Below are 20127 nucleotides of genomic sequence, written 5' to 3' on the forward strand. Positions count from 1 at the left end.
TTTTCCTTTTCCAAAACATTCCACCATTTGGAGGTTTTTCAACGCTTTTTCACAACAAAAATTGGTGGTTTTTGCTTTTTCGTTTTGTGCGTGAAAATGGGGTTTTTTTTGCTTTCCGGCTGCCCAAATCCAGGCGGATTTGGCTTTCCCGGGAGCTCCAAGTTGGGTATTTTTCCCCCCAAAATTGCGGGCTTTTTTTTCCCCACCCCTTGCAGGCCCCGAATTAGGGGTTTTGTGGTATTTTTAGGCCATGGCGGCAGGTCCCGCTCTGCGTGCGCAGCCCTGCAGGGGAAAGTCCCTGTTGGGGGAACTGGCCCCCAATCAGGATGGGAACAGGCGGAAAAGGAGAACAGGGAAGAGGCAGCTTTTGAAAGCGCTTTTATATCTTCAATAGAGAGGTGTTCCGGGGCGGGGGGTGGGTGGGTGGGTGTGTGTGTGTGTGTCGAATTTTAAAATCCTTTCTGTAAACAGGGTTTCTTTGCATTTTAAAAACCTTATTATCAGAGACATTTACACTTAATGTATTTACACATATCTCTCTATATATATTTAGTGAATATATTTATGTTTCACTTATACCCCCCTATTTCCCACTTCTTATATATAATACCTGCTCAGACTATGGATCTGTTGACTTACATATTTTGAACACTTAAATGTCTTTATAGACTTCTCTATTTACACTTACATATATTTACACCTATATCTTTATAGACTTAGGTTTTAGACTTAGATGTCTATTTACACTTGTACATAATCTCTTAGATTACATATAATGTCTATGTAGACTCTCTATGTAACACGTAGTAAGTGTAGATAGCGGTATCTATTCAGACCTTTTTCTATTTTAAATTCCTTCATGTATAAAATGTATCATCCTTTTTGCATTTGGAAGTTCTTTATTTTTTGATTTATAGAGACGTGAGTTATTTTTGTATCTTAAAACCCTATATACATCTTTCGAATTTTTTTATACTCTAAAATCCTTTATATAATAGGGCAGATATAGGTCCTTATTTTGAAATCCTTTTGTACGTATAAATTAATATTATTTTTCAATATACGTAACAAGGAGAGATTTTTTTCTATTTCGAGGCCTCACAGATATATTTACAGTTTTTAAAAATTTTTGAACCCCCCCCCATGAATTTTCAGGCAATTTGGGCTGTGACCCCCTTTGGGGGGGGGGGGGGGACACGGACCCCCATGACCCCCCATTCCCCACTCACCTGCTCCTCCACGGCATCATCACCCCCGTGGTGATGCTGGGGTGCCCCAAATGACATCATCACCCCTCCAGGCCCCCCAACCCCCCCTTTTTATTCACCCCCCCAAAAAGACACAAAACGAGGGAAACGGCCCCAACCGGCAGCTCGTTACTTTAATAATGCCGTTTACGTATGTACGCACGCACCCCCGCCAAAAAGGGGGGCTCTGCTAGAAAGATAAAGGAGGGGCGGCCCCCCCAAACGCTTGCAGCCCCCCCCAGCCCCCGTCCCGCAGGCTGCCAGCCGGCCCCTCACCCTCAGCACGCCCAACGACCGGCAGGCAAACCTGGGCCGGGGGTCTCTCCTGAGCACCACGGGACGCTCACAGCGAGGCATCTGAAAAACAAAAATCCCAACGGATATTTCAGCACGTTAAAAAAACAGCACCGAAGGCAGCAGAGGAATTCGGTCAGGATAAGGGAGAGGGTAGCAGTCGAGCTAAAGGAGGGTGCCAGGCAAACGGGTCAGCTCGAAATACAACGCCGCCTTTAAAAGCTCAAGCGATTCGAACGCTTAAAATCGGCGTGAAGACTAATTGACACAATTCTGAACACGTTCTTCGCAGAGAAGTAAACGCTCTCGCTGGTGTCGGAAAACGCCTCGTCCCTTCCTTACAGCACCGCTGCAGGGAGATAACCCCGTGAGGCTGCAGGACAAGGGCGCGCCGTAATCAGCATCTACGCTCACGGATCCACCGCCGCAGCTCCAGCCCTTGCGCTGCTGCTGCTGCTGCTGCGCATCTCGCTCGCTTGGCCGATAAAGCTGAAAGTGAAGCGTAAAACTTTGAAGAGTAAAATGAAAAAGAAAGAACAAATCTCAGCAATTCATTTTATGCTAAAAAGGCGTGCGCACGCTTACATACGTACAATGAGAAGACTCGTACTATAAAAATATTTGATTTTCCTTTTGCGTTCATTGAAATTGCGTAGCTGTGAATTCATACCGTTAAATTATCTACCTCCAAGCTACACAGCTATCGTTTGACCAGGGGTTTTGCGTGTGTGACATGACTAGGAGGGACGCCTGGCCAGCTGCGCCGAGACCGATGCTACCGAACTGCCGGGGAAACGCGCCGTCGAAAGCGAGACAGAAATAAAGTGCTTCAGAGCACTCTGCCAAAAGATCAGGAAAAAAGCCCCTAACGTTCAGTTGCCTCTCTTTTTAAACGTTTAGAGCAACTACCCAACTGCTTAAGCACACCTAATAAATTATACACTACAGCTATTTGGCAGTTGCAGTTTAAACAACGCAAGTCAGTTTGGAAATTAGACAATTTTAACTTTCTTTTTAAAATTTCATTTATGATAGAAAAATCAGTGAGATAAGAGATCTCCCATACGGTTTTACTTTTTTTTTGGGGGGGGGGGGGGGGGGGGCAGGCGGTGGGGAATATCAAATCCCCGGTGCTGCAATACATCAGGCTACCAAAAAGGACTGGCAGGTTTGCTAACGCTGTTGGCTGTACCCAAGCGTGCGGAGGAACGCGTCTTTACGATCTCTCGACCGTTACACCCGAGAACCAAAGATCAGCCATACGTCGACTATTGGAAGATGTGCTGCGCTTGGGTCCTTGCAAGGAAATCGACTTAACTCCTTTTTTTTTTCCAGAGAGAGTGAAAAGTCTCCTTGCGGATGACTTCTACTGCCAAGCACGTCATCTCTGAAGATCCATTCTGATGGGAAGTTTGTAAAAGGCAACTCCTTTGAATGAAAAAGATTTCCATTCTGGAAAATCTCTTTCCACCCGAAGTCAAAATTACGCGCTGCAGGTTAGGAAAAAGGACATTAGAGAATCAGTAACTCACCGAAAACACATCAGGACTCTCTGTCGCTAGTTACGAGGCTGCTACCGCTTCTCGGGAAAGCCTGGAAAACACACCGAAGCGACGCCGATTTGTCCCGTGTTGTCCACGCCTCTTCTTTGACCTTGATTGCTTTTAGCACAGATGCCAGTATCTCAGTAAGGTTTTCGAGTGCTCCTGTAAGGTATTTTAAACACTGACTGACTGAAAAAGCATAAAGCTTTTATCGTGAAAACAAAGCCTGTTTCTCCCGAACGTCCGAACTCTTACAAACGGTTCCTTTCCTCTTCTAGTCCAACATTATTTTCACAGCACCCTTTAATAGCAAGCGCACAGAAACAGAAGACTCTGCTTTCAGGAAGAGAAAACAGACGAAGGAAAGCAAGCCTTGAATAGGCGTACCACGCTCCAGAACAGACCTTTATTTTTAGTATTTGTGTTAAAATATTTCATGTTAAAAAAATCAGATAGAAGGAGAGCTGCCACATTCTTCGTGTTAACTGTAAAGTCCACACTACAAGCACCTTAGGAAAAATGCAGACACACATCACAGGCATACCTTGTACTTGCAGACCACTATGGATCCTTTCCATCCGTCTCGTACTTTCACGGCAGTTGACATTCTGCTGAGAGGAAAGGAAAAAAAAAAAAAAACAACAAACACGTTTAGCACAAAGCTTCCTTTTCTGTGAAGACTACAACTGAGTGGAGGAGAAAGTATTTTGCATCATCTTTGGTGCAGTTGTTGAGACAGGCCACTAGAGCTTCTGCATGTTTTAGACAACCGTGCCTTTTCTTTTGGCTCATCGGCAGCTTTAGAACTCACTTGCCTAGAGACGCGCAGGTGACAGGCACAGACACCTACGTACGTTTTCTCAAGCCTAAGTAGAGCCGCGATTTCCTCACCCGATACGTCCCAAGTTGAGTATTTTTGTTAAAGAGTACGGCAACCCGTCTGTCCTCGCGAACTCGCTGCAAAAGAGGAATCCTTTTTTCCAGGCCGTTTCTCCAAACGGTCGAGATCTTTGAAAACTGCAGTTGTGCCACCAAACCTGCTCAGGGTCCCTCCCAACCTTCGACCATCGTTAGATTTAACAGGCACACGCTCTATTCCGTCTTCCAACAGCAAAAATACATAACGCCCCCAGACCCCTAGCGCAACCCTACGGACGTCCACACACACCTCGCTGTTTTGATGAGGAGCCACTGAGCACCCCTGCGAGCACAGCGGGATCATGCGCAAGACCAGCGTCCTGGTTTCGGCTGGGATAGAGTTAATTCTCTTCCTGGTAACTGGTATAGCGCTGTGTTTTAGATTTAGGACGAGAAAAACGTGGATAACACGCTGATGTTTTAGTTGTGGCTAAGTAGCGCTTACGCTAGTCGGGGACTTTTCAGCTTCTCATGCCCTGCCAGCGAGAAGCTGGGAGGGACCTTAGCCAGGACAGATGACCCAAACCGGCCAAAGGGACAGTCCGTACCATATGACGTCACGCTCAGTACATAAGCTGGGGGAGTTGGCCGGGCAGCGGCGACTGCCGCTCGGGGACCGGCTGGGCATCAGTCGGCGGGCGGTGAGCAATCGCATTGTGCGCCGCTTATTTTGTATATTCTTTTATCGTTACGATTGTTTCCCCTTCCTGTTCTGTCCCATTAAACTGTCTTTACTTCACCCCACGAACTTCACTTTTTTTTCCGATTCTCTCCCCCACCCCACTTTGGGGGCAGGGGGAGCGAGCGAGCAGCTGCGTGGTGTTTAGCTGCCTGCCGGGTTAAACCACAACAACCAGCTTCACCTACGCCGATTTCAGCGAATGCAGCTTCTGAAGCTTTAAACTGAAAACCGTATCTTGACACTTTGCCGCGGCAGAAACGATCCGTAACTAGAACTCTACAAAAACGCAGTAACGCACATTGCAAACCCACAGCAGCGACAGCTTCAGAAATATTTCTACCGGGAACAAGGGAGAAAAACAATACAGTTTCATCTCACGCACAGGAAAGCAGCAGGCAGAGAAAAGGGTCGGCATTCGTAGCCCTTGCAGGACGCAGGCATTCTCCTTCCATTCCTAAACCCGCCTCTTAGGTCGAAATATCACAACACTACTACGGCAATATCGAGAGCAGGGAACAGCAGCCCTGCCGCTGGATGTGCTACTGACTGATGCTATTTACGCAGCAGGACACCTAGACAGAGGGGCACGTTTTTCCACACACAACCCTGAACTTCCTGAAAATTTAAGTTTACCAAAACGAGCCATTTGGAACACATTGCCAAACAATGTTTGGCAATAAAACTTTGATGTGTTTGACACACACAAATTTGGGGTAACTCGCTACTTGCTTCCTGCTGTTGTTGTTCTTCCTTCAGAAATTCTACTTGTAGCCAAGTTATTCGCTACCGGTTCAAGCATTTACCTTCCAGGTATTACCAGCACATCTACACAGGCGAGGAACTAAATCGCTCTTCTAAAACTACCCGAGTGAAAATTACAGCCACGAAAGAGGAGTGACAGAGAAGAAAAGGAGAGGTCAGGCAGCAAGAGAGCTCTGCAGGCTGCCACCAGTCAACATCGCACTCTTTTTAAAAAAAAAAAAAACACAAACCAAAAAATAACACAAACACAAAAAGCCCACAAAAACCAACAACAAAACAAAACCTTGACGTTGTACCTTTTTTTTCTTTTGGAGCTCGTCCCTGTCTCAGCAGATTGTCTCGTCAGAGCATGAAATGCAGGTGATCCGTATCCCAATGACATCTGCACGCGATGAACACGTGTTCAGAAATAGTCCAGATCTGTAAGACCGGTGTCATTTGTGTGGTTTTAATAATCATAACTCCGTTTTATTGACCGATGCATTTGCGAGGAAACTAAGTAACTTTTAAACGTAGCCTCTCCTTGGGGAGAAAAATGCGTTAGGGAGTGAAAAAAATGATGATTCAGAGCTCCCAACCATGACGGAGCAGCGGGGAAATTAACGAAAGTGAAGGCCAACAGCAGCAACACGAAGCGACATTTGGCTTTAATTCTGATCACGTACTTAAGCGGCTCTCCAAGTCTATGCCTCGAGCCTATGAATGACTAGCCTTTTTCGGAAGGACCAACTTTTTTCCTTAAAAGTCCTAGACTGAAGACTCCACTGAACAGAACGTGGATTGAGCCACAGGACAACGTGCCGTCAACACTCTCAGGAAAAAAAAAATATCAAGTAAAAATCAAGTTTAAATATCAGTTTCCATCGTGTCTCATTCATTCCGTTTCTAGTGATACCTGGGTGCTCCAAAATTCACTCTCCTGACACCACGTAGTACTACAAATTGAGTTATGCCTATAAAAATAAAAGGCTATTTCCAACCTGCCCATAAAATCAGTATGAACAAACAGAAGAGAAACACTTGAACTTAAAGAAGGACACAGGCAGCTCTTAATTTTTCGTAGATGAAAGCTCATTCTTTTCCCTGAAAGGAAAACACTCGTAACTACCCAGGGTTAGTTACGCTAACGAGGGTACGTAGGCACGCTCTGTTCACGGCAATTGTTCATCAGCTTTTCTGCACCAGCAGCAAATTTGCCTTTTCCCTGGGTTTAACGGGGAGCACCTGCAGCGACCTTGAACGCACCAATGTTTCTCCCGGCTCCCCCGGCCCCACACGTGCCATCACCTGAGCAGCAAGCGGCGTCAACCACGCAGGATTTTCTTCACGTGACGCAGAAGGTGACGCTGGGAAAAGAGGAGGCACAAAATGAACCTGTTTGTCACACCCAGCCAACGGCGAAAACCCAGGGAAGGATTCTGCCGTGCGGGGCCGGGCTGTGCACCCCGGGAGCTCCAGCCGGCCGGTTTCGCTCCCCTTTGCCGGGTACCGGGGAGACACCGCCGCCTCGTGCTGCCGCCTGCCCCCCGGGGGACCTCGCTTCAGCCCTCGGGAACGGGACCGGGAGAGACCCTCCACGCAAAGAGAGCGGATCCACGCGTGGCGTGGATTTAATCCCCGAGGGAAGAGGCCGGGCTCCCCGCTAGCAGAAGGACAACTCGCCTCCCTGCCGCTCGGAGCGCCTTGCCGGGGACAGCCCTGCCTGCGCCTGGCTGCTCTTCAGCCGTGCTGGGAGTGCAGTCTGGCCGACGGATGCTCCGGCAAACAGACACTGCAGCGAATCGCAGCTCCCGCTCGTTACAGCTGCTGGTAATTTTGCCTCTGGCTAAGGCATGCCCCAGACAGCGGACACCCCGTCTCGTTCCAGCTCCTGCTTGCGACGGTTCTGGCTAATTGAAGCTCCAGCTCTGCACCGTTGATTTCAGCTCCTTCTCCTTACAAGCTCCAGCTATTTGCAACAGCCTGGGCTTTTGACAAGGTCGTAAACCAATCGCCGTCAAAACTCGACTATTAGGATTAAATATCATAGTTGGACATTGTATAAACATTAATTAGTTTGTACGACTAATCAGTTAATAACTATTCGAAGCAGTCGACAAGCAAGAGCTGGACTCGAAGAGGGCGTGCGGGGTCTGAAAAGCAGAGACCACCTCTTCCCCCCAGAGACCACCGCAGACGTTGAGTTGGGCCTGGTGCGTGCCGGCCTCCCGCACTTCGGGGTCCAGCAGGACCAGAGCCCCTCCCCCCGGGGAGGGTCCACGCACCCTGCCCACCCCCTGCTTTCCCCCGCAGCCCCCAATGCCCTCCCAGCCCCCCGCACAAACGGCCAAACCGGCTTCTGCTTTGGGCCCCCAAACCAGCTCACTTGGCACCCATTTCTGAGCCCAAAAACCCAGCTGCTGCGCCTGTTCTCAAGGCCCAAAGATGCCCCCGGGGAGGGCAAGCGCTTGTGTGATGCTTCGGGCAGAAACAGGACTGAAAGGTCCGATCCCGGTGCCGGGGGAGCAGAGGCGAGCTGGCTGGGACCAGCTTTTGCTCCTGGAACGACCCCAAGTCCCTGCTCCGAGGGCTTCCCCTTGGGGCCCTGGGGTGGACCTGTCCCTCCCCTTCAAATGCTCCAGCAGTTTCGGGGGCAGAAGGCCGTTTCTAAGCCCTCTCTCCAGCAGCTCCTCCCTCGACTCGGCCCGTGAAGCCCCCAGGCTCGAGCACCTCGCTGGGGCGGGCGGCCTCCATCGCCTACAGGCTGCCCGTCTGCCTGCAGGGAGGGCTGGGGGGTGCCCGGCCCCACGGGGCGACAGTGGGGACTCGCAGGGAGGGTCTGTTTGCACACAGCGCCCACCCCGCCCCCCCGCCCCGGCCCCACTGCGCGGCCCCCCTAGGGCACACAGCCCCGCCCCCCAGCCCCACTCCCCAGATGCTCACAGCCCCTCCTCCGCCTGGAGCCCCCCCAGCCCCCGTCCCCGGAGCCTGCAGGACCGCCCCCCCCCCCGCCACAGCCCCACTCCTCGGCTCCCCGGGCCCGCGGCCCCTCACACTCACGCTGCGCCGCCGCCTCGGTGCAGAGCCCGCCGCGCGCCCCGTTGAAATACCCTCCGCAGCCAATCAGCGCGCGGCTCCACCAGACCGCCCGCGCGGGGCACGCCGGGAGTTGTAGTCCCCGCCCCGGGACCGCGCATGCGCACGGCGCCTCGTGCAGCCCGGCTGGCTGTACATCGACACCCGTACAATGGAGGTGATCGTGCACCGACCCTGGTGCAACCCTTGTGCCCCCCCATGCTCGCAGCCCCTCCCCGGTGTTTGCAAGCGCCTCCCAGCCCCAGGACCCCCGGTGCTCACAGCACCCGACCACACCATTTTCCAGCCCCGTGGGAGCCCCAAGCCCCACTCTCAAGCCCCGCCAGGACCCACAGCCCCACTCCCCAGCTCCTTGGGGGACTGCAGCCCCCGCCCCCAGCCCCACTCCCCAGCCCCCCTAGGACGAACAGCCCCCCCTCCCCGGCCCCCTCCGGGACGCACAGCCCCCCCCAGCCCCCCTCCCCGGCCCCCCCGGGACGCACAGCCCCCCCCCAGCCCCCCTCCGGGACGCACAGCCCCCCCCCAGCCCCCCTCCCCGGCCCCCTCCGGGACGCACAGCCCCCCCCGGCCCCCTCCGGGACGCACAGCCCCCCCCGGCCCCCCTCCCCGGTCCCCCCGAGACGCACAGCCCCCCTCCTCAGTCCCCCGGGGGGTCCCCAGCCTCCCGCCAGCCCGCCGTGCCCGCGGCACCTCAGACTGCCGCCGCCGCCGCCTGGGTGCAGAGCCCGCCGCGCGCCCCGTTGAAATACCCTCCGCAGCCAATCAGCGCGCGGCTCCACCACACGGCCCGCGCGGGGCACGCCGGGAGTTGTAGTCCCCGCCCCGGGACCGCGCATGCGCACGGCGCCTCGTGCAGCCCGGCTGGCTGTACATCGACACCCGTACAATGGAGGTGATCGTGCACCGACCCTGGTGCAACCCTTGTGCCCCCCCATGCTCGCAGCCCCTCCCCGGTGTTTGCAAGCGCCTCCCAGCCCCAGGACCCCCGGTGCTCACAGCACCCGACCACACCATTTTCCAGCCCCGTGGGAGCCCCAAGCCCCACTCTCAAGCCCCGCCAGGACCCACAGCCCCACTCCCCAGCTCCTTGGGGGACTGCAGCCCCCGCCCCCAGCCCCACTCCCCAGCCCCCCTAGGACGAACAGCCCCCCCTCCCCGGCCCCCTCCGGGACGCACAGCCCCCCCCAGCCCCCCTCCCCGGCCCCCCCGGGACGCACAGCCCCCCCCCAGCCCCCCTCCGGGACGCACAGCCCCCCCCAGCCCCCCTCCCCGGCCCCCTCCGGGACGCACAGCCCCCCCCCCGGCCCCCTCCGGGACGCACAGCCCCCCCCCCGGCCCCCCTCCCCGGCCCCCTCCGGGACGCACAGCCCCCCCCGGCCCCCTCCGGGACGCACAGCCCCCCCCGGCCCCCCTCCCCGGTCCCCCCGAGACGCACAGCCCCCCTCCTCAGTCCCCCGGGGGGTCCCCAGCCTCCCGCCAGCCCGCCGTGCCCGCGGCACCTCAGACTTCCGCCGCCGCCGCCGCCGCCGCCGCCGCCGCCGCCGCCGCCGCCGCCGCCGCCGCCGCCGCCGCCGCCGCCGCCGCCGCCGCCGCCGCCGCCTGGGTGCAGAGCCCGCCGCGCGCCCCGTTGAAATATCCTCCGCAGCCAATCAGCGCGCGGCTCCTCCGGGCCGCCCGCGGGGGGCACGCCGGGAGTTGTAGTCCCCGCCCCGGAAGTGCGCATGCGCACGGCGCCTTGTGCGCGGCGGGTGCCTGCGCAGGGACCTCCCTGCAACGGTGGGGATTGTGCAGGGACCTTTGCGCAGCGGGGGGTCGGTGTGTGGAGACACCCATGCAATGGGGGGGGCAGTGCAGGAAGACCCTTATGCAATTGGTTGGTGTGCAGGGGACCCTCGTGCAATGGCGGGCAGGTGCACGGGGACCCTTGTGCGATGGTGGGGATTGTGCAGGACCCTCGTGTGACAGTGGTGGTTATTTTTCTCGGCAGTACCCTTGGGTTCGGGAGCAAAACAGCCGGTGCCTGAAACCACTGGGGTGTTTTGACTGCTGCTGAGCAGTCTCGAGGCCGCCTCTGGTTCCCACATGGCTCCCATGGTGCGCGTGGACCCTCCTGCAACGGGTGCAGGTGTGCAAGGAGGGTGATCCGGGGTAGGGGTCCCTCTCTGGAGGCACCCAGCTCGAGCTGGCACCTAAGAACTAATCAAGGAGTAATGAGGAACCTTCTCTTGCACCTGACGTTAACCAGCGGGATCCCAGGGTCAGACCCTGTTACGGTGATTGGACCCTGGGGAGGTGGCAGAGGGTGCCCTGGACAGGTTGGGGGGGTTCCCTGGGGAGGAGGGGAGCCCCCACCCCCCTGACTGTGGGCACTCCCCCCAAGGAGCAGAGCATGGTGCAAGACTTTAGGGAGGATGAGGGCTAGCAGGTCCCCGAGATGGCAGTGCCGGCTCTTCCCAGTGTCTCCCCAGTGCTGGAGGGGGTGTGCGTGTGTGTGTCTCATGACCATGGGGATGGGGGGGGGGCGGCCTCAGGATGGGGCAGGGGGGGAATCCTGGGGTCCGGGAGGGACCCTGGGAGTGGGGTAGGTAGGGGGACATTGGGGGACAGAGGTGTCTCTCGGGAGATTGAGGACACCATGTGGGGAGTTGAGACTGGGAGGGATGACCCTGGGGAGGTGGGGGGCACCGCGGGGAGAAGGGATCCCACCCCCGACACCTGCAGCCACCCCCAGGGGCAGCTGGGACCCCGACCCACTGGGGGACCAGGATGGGAACGATGGGGACTCACTCATGGATACTGCACAGGTAATAAAATAGTTCATGCTGCACCCTGTTGTAGGGTCTCTGGGGTGCCCTGGGCGCCGAGTCCCCATGACAGCCGGCCCTTCCCGGGGGTCCCCAGGCTGCCGGGTTCCTCTGGCCCCAGCCGGCGGGAGCTGTGTCCTCCCAGCCGCTGGCCACGCAATGGCAGCACCGACCCACGGCCACGCGGAGACAGGGCTGGGGACAGGGCCGGGGTTGCCTGCGCTCCACCTGGGTCTGCAGGGCTCGGGCAGGGGGGACCCGGCATCCTGCAGCTCCGCTCCCACCCTGGGGACCCCAAACACCCCCGGGGGTGCGTCGCTGTCCCTGTCGCTGGTGGCAACCGGCATGGGGGGAAGGTGACAGTGAGGGTCCCCGCCAGTGGCCCGGAGTTCGTCACCGCTGGGGGGACAGGGGACAAGCAGGGCCAGCACCGAGGAGCGACGGCAGCACAGCCTACTCTCTGGGGGTCCCCACCCCCTGTCCCCAGGGGTCCCCTCCGTCCCCGTGGTTTATTGGGGGAACACAGAGCCCAACGACCAGCCGCAGGGACAGGGGACGGGGAGCTGCCCCAGGGATGGGGACAGCACCGGGACACGCCGATACTCTTGGGGGTGCTGGCATGCGGGGGGGGGGCACCCTAACCATTGCCGCCCGGGATGACGAATGCACCGGGATGAGGGAGGCACCGGGATGGGGACGGCGCATGGAGGGGCCAGAGCCGGCGCGCGAACGCCGGGCTGCAGGACCACGCTTCGGCTTCGGGGCGGCAGCAGCGAAGGCGGCGGCGGCGGCGGCGCTGCTGCGCACCTGAGCGGTGCCGGCGCTGCAGTACCGCGATTCGGCCACGGGGCGGCAGCAGCGAGCAGCCGCCGGGCGGCGCGTGCACGGGGGCGGCACCGGCGCTGCAGGTCCGCGCTTTGCAGGCCCAGCGCCCGCCGGCACCGCGCACGTGGGGCGGCAGCGGCGTTTCCTTACCGGAACGAACCAACGAACGCGGCGGCATCACCCCGCAGGCACCACAGTACGGCATTGCCGTTACCGGCGGACGGCAGCGCGGAGAAAGGGGGCGCCACCGCGCATGCGCGGCTCAAGAGCTGCAGTACCCAGTTTTGGTCGCTCGGTGGCAGCAGCGAACAAAGGAGAGCGCGCCACTGCGCATGCGCGGCTGAAGCACTGCAGTACCGAATTCTGGTCGCTCGGTGGCAGCAGCGAGCAAAGAAAGGCGCGCCACTGCGCATGCGCGGCTCAAGAGCTGCAGTACCGAATTCTGGTCGCTCGGTGGCAGCAGCGAGCAAAGGAGAGCGCGCCACCGCGCATGCGCAGCTGAAGAGCTGCAATACCGAATTCTGGTCGCTCGGTGGCAGCAGCGAGCAAAGAAAGGCGCGCCACTGCGCATGCGCGGCTCAAGAGCTGCAGTACCCAGTTTTGGTCACAGGGTGGCAGCAGCGAGCAAAGAAAAGCGCGCCACCGCGCATGCGCGGCCCAGCAGCTGCAGTACCCAGCTTTGATCGCTCGGTGGCAGCAGCGAGCAGAGGAGCGCGCCCCACCGCGCATGCGCGGCTCAAGAGCTGCAGTACCCAATTCCGCCCGCCGGGTGCCACCGTCGCCTCACCGGCCCTTTCCCCTTCTCTCCGCCCAGTTCGTACCATCGAAAGACGGTAACTTTACAAGTCCCGTGGTGGTTTCTGCCCGTGCCCCCCAGCCCATTACCCGGGGAGGAGAAGCAGCACAGGGAACCTGTGGAACAGGTTTCTTTCTAACCCGGAGGAAGCCCCAGGGATCGCTGTCTCGGTCTGCAGGTGGCATCGGGGTTGTGGGAGCGACAGCGGCGACTCAACAGATGCTGGAGAGAGATTTAAAAAAAATAAGGCCACACGGGTGACACCCTGAGAGCAGGGGAGGGGCAGCTATGTCCATCAGGAAACCGCGCTTCTGAGCAGACCCGGTGCCAGTGGCTGACCTGCAAACAACGAGCGATACGCTGGTGGTCCTGGGGCTGTGTTGCGGTGTTTGCACCTTTCCTCGCCTCTGTGCTATCAGCACTCTGCTCTCCTCACCCTGCACACGCGCAGGGCTTGCCACTTGGAGGAGAGACACTGCACGACGTCACTTACCACCCTGCCCTCCAGCGTGCAAAGGAATTAGAAATGAGGCAGGGAAAGCCAAGAGGCCTGCTGGTGTATTAGGCGTCCTCAGCAGTTGACCATAGAGCCCGGCAGGTTCCATCCTTGCTCTGTGCTTTTGTAGCTTGAACCCCCGATTGTTTTGCCATCGAGACTGCAAGGCGAGGAATACGCCTCTACTTGAACAAGCAAGACCCCTGCCAAATAGCTGAGCTGTGCGCAGTGATAGGCGGCTGCCTGTGACCGACACCTTTTTCTGCTAAAACCAGAGCACGCTTCCCTTGTGAAGAGCCATCGGCAGTACAGAACGGACCTGAGCTCTCCTTGCACCGGCTCCCCAGAGAACGGCGTCTCAGTTCGACTGAAGCGTGCAGCAGCCTGTCGTCATCCCAGCCCCTCGCCCTCGAGCAAGCGGCTGCCTGTAGCAGCGGCAGAACCGCTGCTGCGCAGAGGGGAAAGGAATGGCTTGGCCTCAAGCTCTGCGGGCTGCCTGTGGCCCCTGCGGAGCCGACGACCTCGGCAGCCCATACAAAGGGCGAAGCTAGCAGCCTGAGAAGGAGTCACAGGCTGCTGCAGCTCCTGCCACAACCCTCCTTCCCAGCCTGCTGCTGGAGCACAAGGCACTTGAAAGCAGCAGGAAAGAACAAGGATGGCAAGATGGCAGGAATAACACGGAGAGCCTAAAGCGTTTAGCCAGCAGGGCTTGCAACTCACCTTGTGCCGTGGTTTAATCCCAGCTGGCAACTCAGCACCACACAACCGCTCACTCGCTCCCCCCTCAGTGGGAGGGGGGAGAGAATTGGAAGGGCAAAAGTGAAAAAACTCCACTTGTAAGGAAAAGGGGGGAAAAAAACCCCAAACAACAGAGCGAAAAACCCCACACAGACAAGCGGTACAAATGAAAACAACGGCTCACCGCCAACCGACGGATGCCCAGCCAGCCGCAGCCCAGCAGCGGCCCCCCCGCCAACCGCCCCCCGAGTTTTATTTCCTGACGCCACAGGGTCTGGAACATCCCCTGGGTCCGCCGGGGTCAGCTCTCCCAGCGGTGCCCCCTCCCAGGCCCTCGCGCACCCCCAGCCCGCTCGCCGGCAGGGCGGGGCGAGGAGCAGCACAGCCCCCGGCGCGGTGCAAGCGCTGCGCAGCGGGAACTCACGCAGCCCCGCGTCACCGACGCCGTTTGCAGCACAAACCCAAAACGCAGGAGGAGGGAGAGCGGGGTGGGAGTGGGGTGCGGGGGAGCGGGAGGGGGGTGCCAGAGTTTGGGCGGGGGGCAACGGGCAGGTTGGCGGGGCAGGCAGCACCCCAGGGGTCCGGGGCAGAGGGGTTACGGGGAGGCAGTGCGGAACACGGGGGGTGGGAGGAGGGAGAGGAGAGAGGAGGGCAGTGCGGGCACGAGGTAGGAGGGCAGGGGATACGGGGGGCGCGTCACGGGGAAAACCTCGCACGGGAAAGGCGGGGCGGACACCGGGAGGGGCGGGGGGGGACATGCGTGGGGGTGACCTACGCCAGGGGGTCCACCCGGGACCACCCACAGCAGAAAACTCGCCTGGGATGACCCGCAACAGATAATCCGTTCCCGATGACTGACCCTCGCTGGATAACCACGAGCGATGCCCCTCAAGGGGCTGGTGTTTCACCCCAAATCTTCCCCAAATCGGGGGGTTTTTTGCTTTTCCATAATATCAAAATTGGGGTTTTTTCCTTTTCCAAAACATTCCACCATTTGGAGGTTTTTCAACGCCTTTTCACAACAAAAATTGGTGGTTTTTGCTTTTTCGTTTTGTGCGTGAAAATGGGTTTTTTTTTGCTTTCCGGCTGCCCAAATCCAGGCGGATTTGGCTTTCCCGGGAGCTCCAAGTTGGGTATTTTTCCCCCCAAAATTGCGGGCTTTTTTTTCCCCACCCCTTGCAGGCCCCGAATTAGGGGTTTTGTGGTATTTTTAGGCCATGGCGGCAGGTCCCGCTCTGCGTGCGCAGCCCTGCAGGGGAAAGTCCCTGTTGGGGGAACTGGCCCCCAATCAGGATGGGAACAGGCGGAAAAGGAGAACAGGGAAGAGGCAGCTTTTGAAAGCGCTTTTATATCTTCAATAGAGAGGTGTTCCGGGGCGGGGTGTGTGTGTGTGTGTGTGTGTGTGTGTGTGTGTGTGTCGAATTTTAAAATCCTTTCTGTAAACAGGGTTTCTTTGCATTTTAAAAACCTTATTATCAGAGACATTTACACTTAATGTATTTACACATATCTCTCTATATATATTTAGTGAATATATTTATGTTTCACTTATACCCCCCTATTTCCCACTTCTTATATATAATACCTGCTCAGACTATGGATCTGTTGACTTACATATTTTGAACACTTAAATGTCTTTATAGACTTCTCTATTTACACTTACATATATTTACACCTATATCTTTATAGACTTAGGTTTTAGACTTAGATGTCTATTTACACTTGTACATAATCTCTTAGATTACATATAATGTCTATGTAGACTCTCTATGTAACACGTAGTAAGTGTAGATAGCGGTATCTATTCAGACCTTTTTCTATTTTAAATTCCTTCATGTATAAAATGTATCATCCTTTTTGCATTTGGAAGTTCTTTATTTTTTGATTTATAGAGACGTGAGTTATTTTTGTATCTTAAAACCCTATATACATCTTTCGAATTTTTTTATACTCTAAAATCCTTTATATAATAGGGCAGATATAGGTCCTTATTTTGAAATCCTTTTGTACGTATAAATTAATATTATTTTTCAATATACGTAACAAGGAGAGATTTTTTTCTATTTCGAGGCCTCACAGATATATTTACAGTTTTTAAAAATTTTTGAACCCCCCCCCATGAATTTTCAGGCAATTTGGGCTGTGACCCCCTTTGGGGGGGGGGGGGGACACGGACCCCCATGACCCCCCATTCCCCACTCACCTGCTCCTCCACGGCATCATCACCCCCGTGGTGATGCTGGGGTGCCCCAAATGACATCATCACCCCTCCAGGCCCCCCAACCCCCCCTTTTTATTCACCCCCCCAAAAAGACACAAAACGAGGGAAACGGCCCCAACCGGCAGCTCGTTACTTTAATAATGCCGTTTACGTATGTACGCACGCACCCCCGCCAAAAAGGGGGGCTCTGCTAGAAAGATAAAGGAGGGGCGGCCCCCCCAAACGCTTGCAGCCCCCCCCAGCCCCCGTCCCGCAGGCTGCCAGCCGGCCCCTCACCCTCAGCACGCCCAACGACCGGCAGGCAAACCTGGGCCGGGGGTCTCTCCTGAGCACCACGGGACGCTCACAGCGAGGCATCTGAAAAACAAAAATCCCAACGGATATTTCAGCACGTTAAAAAAACAGCACCGAAGGCAGCAGAGGAATTCGGTCAGGGCAAGGGAGAGGGTAGCAGTCGAGCTAAAGGAGGGTGCCAGGCAAACGGGTCAGCTCGAAATACAACGCCGCCTTTAAAAGCTCAAGCGATTCGAACGCTTAAAATCGGCGTGAAGACTAATTGACACAATTCTGAACACGTTCTTCGCAGAGAAGTAAACGCTCTCGCTGGTGTCGGAAAACGCCTCGTCCCTTCCTTACAGCACCGCTGCAGGGAGATAACCCCGTGAGGCTGCAGGACAAGGGCGCGCCGTAATCAGCATCTACGCTCACGGATCCACCGCCGCAGCTCCAGCCCTTGCGCTGCTGCTGCTGCTGCTGCGCATCTCGCTCGCTTGGCCGATAAAGCTGAAAGTGAAGCGTAAAACTTTGAAGAGTAAAATGAAAAAGAAAGAACAAATCTCAGCAATTCATTTTATGCTAAAAAGGCGTGCGCACGCTTACATACGTACAATGAGAAGACTCGTACTATAAAAATATTTGATTTTCCTTTTGCGTTCATTGAAATTGCGTAGCTGTGAATTCATACCGTTAAATTATCTACCTCCAAGCTACACAGCTATCGTTTGACCAGGGGTTTTGCGCGTGTGACATGACTAGGAGGGACGCCTGGCCAGCTGCGCCGAGACCGATGCTACCGAACTGCCGGGGAAACGCGCCGTCGAAAGCGAGACAGAAATAAAGTGCTTCAGAGCACTCTGCCAAAAGATCAGGAAAAAAGCCCCTAACGTTCAGTTGCCTCTCTTTTTAAACGTTTAGAGCAACTACCCAACTGCTTAAGCACACCTAATAAATTATACACTACAGCTATTTGGCAGTTGCAGTTTAAACAACGCAAGTCAGTTTGGAAATTAGACAATTTTAACTTTCTTTTTAAAATTTCATTTATGATAGAAAAATCAGTGAGATAAGAGATCTCCCATACGGTTTTACTTTTTTTTGGGGGGGGGGGGGGGGGGCAGGCGGTGGGGAATATCAAATCCCCGGTGCTGCAATACATCAGGCTACCAAAAAGGACTGGCAGGTTTGCTAACGCTGTTGGCTGTACCCAAGCGTGCGGAGGAACGCGTCTTTACGATCTCTCGACCGTTACACCCGAGAACCAAAGATCAGCCATACGTCGACTATTGGAAGATGTGCTGCGCTTGGGTCCTTGCAAGGAAATCGACTTAACTCCTTTTTTTTTTCCAGAGAGAGTGAAAAGTCTCCTTGCGGATGACTTCTACTGCCAAGCACGTCATCTCTGAAGATCCATTCTGATGGGAAGTTTGTAAAAGGCAACTCCTTTGAATGAAAAAGATTTCCATTCTGGAAAATCTCTTTCCACCCGAAGTCAAAATTACGCGCTGCAGGTTAGGAAAAAGGACATTAGAGAATCAGTAACTCACCGAAAACACATCAGGACTCTCTGTCGCTAGTTACGAGGCTGCTACCACTTCTCGGGAAAGCCTGGAAAACACACCGAAGCGACGCCGATTTGTCCCGTGTTGTCCACGCCTCTTCTTTGACCTTGATTGCTTTTAGCACAGATGCCAGTATCTCAGTAAGGTTTTCGAGTGCTCCTGTAAGGTATTTTAAACACTGACTGACTGAAAAAGCATAAAGCTTTTATCGTGAAAACAAAGCCTGTTTCTCCCGAACGTCCGAACTCTTACAAACGGTTCCTTTCCTCTTCTAGTCCAACATTATTTTCACAGCACCCTTTAATAGCAAGCGCACAGAAACAGAAGACTCTGCTTTCAGGAAGAGAAAACAGACGAAGGAAAGCAAGCCTTGAATAGGCGTACCACGCTCCAGAACAGACCTTTATTTTTAGTATTTGTGTTAAAATATTTCATGTTAAAAAAATCAGATAGAAGGAGAGCTGCCACATTCTTCGTGTTAACTGTAAAGTCCACACTACAAGCACCTTAGGAAAAATGCAGACACACATCACAGGCATACCTTGTACTTGCAGACCACTATGGATCCTTTCCATCCGTCTCGTACTTTCACGGCAGTTGACATTCTGCTGAGAGGAAAGGAAAAAAAAAAAAAAACAACAAACACGTTTAGCACAAAGCTTCCTTTTCTGTGAAGACTACAACTGAGTGGAGGAGAAAGTATTTTGCATCATCTTTGGTGCAGTTGTTGAGACAGGCCACTAGAGCTTCTGCATGTTTTAGACAACCGTGCCTTTTCTTTTGGCTCATCGGCAGCTTTAGAACTCACTTGCCTAGAGACGCGCAGGTGACAGGCACAGACACCTACGTACGTTTTCTCAAGCCTAAGTAGAGCCGCGATTTCCTCACCCGATACGTCCCAAGTTGAGTATTTTTGTTAAAGAGTACGGCAACCCGTCTGTCCTCGCGAACTCGCTGCAAAAGAGGAATCCTTTTTTCCAGGCCGTTTCTCCAAACGGTCGAGATCTTTGAAAACTGCAGTTGTGCCACCAAACCTGCTCAGGGTCCCTCCCAACCTTCGACCATCGTTAGATTTAACAGGCACACGCTCTATTCCGTCTTCCAACAGCAAAAATACATAACGCCCCCAGACCCCTAGCGCAACCCTACGGACGTCCACACACACCTCGCTGTTTTGATGAGGAGCCACTGAGCACCCCTGCGAGCACAGCGGGATCATGCGCAAGACCAGCGTCCTGGTTTCGGCTGGGATAGAGTTAATTCTCTTCCTGGTAACTGGTACAGCGCTGTGTTTTAGATTTAGGACGAGAAAAACGTGGATAACACGCTGATGTTTTAGTTGTGGCTAAGTAGCGCTTACGCTAGTCGGGGACTTTTCAGCTTCTCATGCCCTGCCAGCGAGAAGCTGGGAGGGACCTTAGCCAGGACAGATGACCCAAACCGGCCAAAGGGACAGTCCGTACCATATGACGTCACGCTCAGTACATAAGCTGGGGGAGTTGGCCGGGCGGCGGCGACTGCCGCTCGGGGACCGGCTGGGCATCAGTCGGCGGGCGGTGAGCAATCGCATTGTGCGCCGCTTATTTTGTATATTCTTTTATCGTTACGATTGTTTCCCCTTCCTGTTCTGTCCCATTAAACTGTCTTTACTTCACCCCACGAACTTCACTTTTTTTTCCGATTCTCTCCCCCACCCCACTTTGGGGGCAGGGGGAGCGAGCGAGCAGCTGCGTGGTGTTTAGCTGCCTGCCGGGTTAAACCACAACAACCAGCTTCACCTACGCCGATTTCAGCGAATGCAGCTTCTGAAGCTTTAAACTGAAAACCGTATCTTGACACTTTGCCGCGGCAGAAACGATCCGTAACTAGAACTCTACAAAAACGCAG

The 20127-nt window shown here is 55.3% G+C and overlaps 2 long non-coding RNA genes across 3 annotated transcripts; both read right to left on the reverse strand.

Moving 5' to 3' along the window:
* Nucleotides 1–1348: 1348 nt before the first annotated feature.
* On the reverse strand, nt 1349–6537 carry LOC142083768 (uncharacterized). 2 transcript variants are annotated; one of them, XR_012674163.1, is made up of 4 exons: nt 5744–6537; nt 3630–3693; nt 3074–3247; nt 1349–2030 (listed from the first exon to the last, which is right to left on the reverse strand). It is a non-coding gene; the product is annotated as an uncharacterized LOC142083768 (long non-coding RNA). The 2 variants fall into 2 exon arrangements; XR_012674164.1 differs by lacking the exon at nt 5744–6537 and having other exon boundaries at nt 3074–3134; nt 3630–4645.
* Nucleotides 6538–16503: 9966 nt separating this feature from the next.
* Nucleotides 16504–19748, reverse strand: LOC142083769 (uncharacterized). The gene is made up of 2 exons (XR_012674165.1): nt 18226–19748; nt 16504–17185 (listed from the first exon to the last, which is right to left on the reverse strand). It is a non-coding gene; the product is annotated as an uncharacterized LOC142083769 (long non-coding RNA).
* Between the last annotated feature and the right edge of the window lie 379 nt (nt 19749–20127).

Source organism: Calonectris borealis, chromosome 6 (genome assembly GCF_964195595.1).
Source record: "Calonectris borealis chromosome 6, bCalBor7.hap1.2, whole genome shotgun sequence".
Taxonomy (NCBI): domain Eukaryota; kingdom Metazoa; phylum Chordata; class Aves; order Procellariiformes; family Procellariidae; genus Calonectris; species Calonectris borealis.